The sequence below is a fragment of the Trachymyrmex septentrionalis genome, unplaced genomic scaffold (genome assembly GCF_001594115.1).
Source record: "Trachymyrmex septentrionalis isolate Tsep2-gDNA-1 unplaced genomic scaffold, Tsep1.0 scaffold31, whole genome shotgun sequence".
NCBI classification, from domain to species: domain Eukaryota; kingdom Metazoa; phylum Arthropoda; class Insecta; order Hymenoptera; family Formicidae; genus Trachymyrmex; species Trachymyrmex septentrionalis.
The window spans coordinates 741169-744894 of NW_017305474.1; the positions used below are offsets into that span (position 1 = coordinate 741169).

At 36.5% G+C, this 3726-nt stretch overlaps 1 protein-coding gene across 7 annotated transcripts in view; it reads left to right on the forward strand.

Moving 5' to 3' along the window:
* LOC108749711 (protein Fe65 homolog) overlaps window positions 1-3726 on the forward strand; it is a 185912-nt gene that overhangs the window by 107599 nt on the left and 74587 nt on the right. The window lies entirely within an intron of this gene.

The following is a 3726-nucleotide window of genomic DNA, read 5'->3' on the forward strand; positions in this document are numbered from 1 at the left end:
TTGAAGATAGAACAATTAGCTTCCACGGTTTTAGTAAGTATGTTAAATGTTATGTTCAAAAACGTAAGCAAGGGTTTTAAGAGAAAAGTACAAACTAAAATGTTTGCAACTACAATGTTTGCCTGAGTCTTTAATATTCATACGCTGTTGCAGTTGAGGATTAAATAGGCTACGTAATTGATAAACAATGAAAATATTTTTGCGAAAGTCTCCGTCCTTTTTAGAATGTCAAAATCATTTCTCAATTTATGGCTCTGCAGGTATTCGCAAATTAAGCGTGTACAGCGTGCAAATTCTCGGATAAGTTTTCGTGAAAATCTCAAGAGGCTGAAACGTCCACGATTTCCGTGAGGCGTCGTAAGTTATTTAAAAGAGGAAGAGGGCTTTTCTCTCTCCTGACGGTGCAATCCCATTTCCAATTTCTCTCTTCCCCACTCGCTTGTAATCCGAAGGAGAAGCGGAGGTTGTTTCGAATTAGTCAGGAATCCACCCTGAAAACGTTACAACCCCTCTTTGCTTCTCGTTCTCGCATCCTGTCGCATCTTTCGTGTCCTCTTTTCTCGACGAATCGTTTCGCCTATTTTATTTGCGTTTCTTGGAAGTTCCGTCAGAAATTCCAGGGAGAATATACATTCACAAATAAAAGAGCATAACTTCCCCTAAGAATGCTCCGCTGCTTTTCTAATCGCGACATGAAAAGCACGAATTCATACAAATATGATATACGCAATATATCACAATAATCTACCTTTTTTCCGTATGTATAATTTTTTATATAACAACCAATGTATTACACATGTATATAATACAATAATAGTGATTAATGTTCTCTCTAATTAATTTATATTTGTAAATGTGTTAGCTATGTATATTATCTTATCGATTTAAAACATTTCGTACTTTAACGATAAAGTACTGGCGATATCCCCATGAAACATTGTTACATTAATCCCCGATAATTAATTAACGTGGTGCAGTTCGATCGCCTCTGACTCCTACTCTCCGAGCTTGCTTATCAGAAATAATTAATTACCTAGGCGACAATATCAGACCGCGGCTGTTCGCTGGACGATATATACCCGCTTAGTGTAAAGTTTTCGGCGATTAATAACTGGAATCGGAAACAGTAATATCCTAGATTAGTCCTAGCTACGATAGCACTTTACCGTATCAATGGTTCATGGCAGATATTTCGTCGGCAGTCCATCATGAAAATCGTGCCAGATCGACGCCGGCGTCGCATCGGGAGATATGTATGTAATCGCATTGAAAAGTACGATACGCGTAATAAATATATCAAGTCGAATATAAATGGGATGGCGAAAATAAAAAATACGATTTTTTATTTGGTTGCACATTTTATTTGACACACTTTATATAATACATGAACTGACAAAGAAACTCGTGGAAGACTCTCCCTCCGATTTTGATAAGCTTTGAATATGTTGTTTTCTAGATAAAAATAAGCGACATGTTTTTTTCCCAGGGAGCCCAGTTGCTATTTTAGGGGATGTAATGCCCTTTTGAAGAAAATCGATTGTCTTTCGAAGCGAATATTGTCGAAACTGTAAACGATAGAAAAAATGTTGGAATAAAAGTTGAATGATTCTAAGAGTATTTAAATAATAATTTAATTAAAATAATTATAATTTTCAAAACAATTTTTTAATTTAAATTTTCAACATTATTATTATAATAAAGTACTTTTTAACTCATTCAACTTTTATTTAAAATTTTTTTTCTATTACAGTTTCGACTACATTAGCTTCAAAAGAAAAAAATCGATTTTCTTCAAACGGGGTGTTGCATTATCTAAAAGTGCGATTGAGCCTTTATGAAAAAGTATGTGTCCCTTATTTTTATGAAATAATATATTTAAAGCTCATCAAAATCGGAGAGATACATTTCCTTGTGAGACATGGAATAACATCAGTTTTTTGACATTATTTCATGTGATAAAAAGTTAGTATGTGGATTTTATGTGCGCGTGAAACACGCGTGCCCCGGGACGGTTTATCTCCCGAGGCTCGTTTGCAATTAAAGGCCGCAATAAAAAAGGAAGTAGTCTCGGGTCATTCGACGTTATGAAGAAATATGAGGTATAGGCATCCCCATTGGCTCGCGGTAAATTATAAAAAAGGGGAACAGAATGGAGAGAGCGTGGAGGAAAGAGGAGAGAGAGAGAGAGAGAGAGATCTCGAGTTAAATTTACGAGGAAGCCCGCAAGCTCGTCGCAGACAAGTGCCGCGTCCACCTCGTAAAACCACCCCTCTCTGTTTCAAGCTCCCTTTTTTCTTCCCTTCTCTTCTCCACTCTCTGCCATGGACCGTGTCCCAACACTTCTGCTCTTGTACCTCTTTCACCCGTTCTTCTATTTTGCCCCCTGTTCGTGCACCCATTCTCCGCTCCCCTGATCTCGTTCGTCTCTATTTCCGCCTCTTCACCTCTCCCAGGTTTGCTCTTCCTTCCTCCTCCCCCCCCCTCTCTCTCTCTCTCTCTCTCTCTATTTTCTACGACTCTACGAGCATAAAGTCCACAGGGAATTGCCAGAGCGCAGTTACAATCCTTGGACTCGAAAGTCAGACGAGCCGCTGTATATATGTGTGTGCTTGTATGTATGTACGCGTGCGTTGATTAACCCCCTTGTAATTCCACCCTCGTAGTTACGTTAACGCCACGAGCGCTTGTCTGCCTGTCTGCCTGTCCGCCGTCGACGCGCTTTTTCGCCTACCTTATACAACTTCCAACGCCGCAGTTTTCCTCGATAATTTTTTTTTTTATCATGCCGCCGTTTCGCGAATTAAATACTCGACTTATCCGGATGCGTAGGGCGGAAATTATATCACCGGAAGCACAGCTCGCGGTTTCGCGATGCGATTCGACGACGCGCGCATTTATACACTCGGTTCTTGTCCGTATCGTATATCAATGTCCATGCATACGCGTACGAAATTCAACTGTTCGAATCGCAGCAACTGCGCGATATTAATTCGTGAGTTTCGCAATCACTGTTAACTCGTGCATGTGTATGCTTATTGTTGCTCGTAAGAGGATCTCCACGGCTTTTAAAAATATGAAAACAGCAGATTTTTAAATAATAAAATAAATTTATAATGGCAAATAAAAGTAATAAACTAATAATGTAAAATATATTTACTTAGTTAAGTTATAAAATGATCGGATGTTTTAGTTTGCTTCAAGCCATTAGTCGTTTATTACTCTCTTCTTACTATTGCTCTTACGAATTTTGTTTATCGTTTGAATTTTGAGAGTCTTATTTTTTATTATTCAGAGTTTTTAAGATGCTTATTAGCTTCACTATTAAATGGACAATCAATCTAATTTGAGATATTAATTTCAGCTTTAGTTTGTGATTGCATTTCAAGTACAATAATAATCTTATCGGCGCGCAGTTTATAAAATTAAAATAATATATTTGCAAAAAATTGTGTCTAGTATTATTAAATATTAAGGTTTGACCGTAAATTATATTATTTCTATAATTTTTTAATTTAATTTCTGCAGTTTAATTTCTTATTATTATTATACGAAAGAATTTTCTCTTAAAATTCACCGTGAAAATATGGTAGTTACGGTAATATTTGTAAGATTTTTACTATACATTTCAGTAAAATTAATCAAACTTATTTTATATTTTATTGTAGTTTTATTAATGAATAAGAAAAATTTGCATAAAAGTCTTCGAAATACAATGTTGTCCCAGCA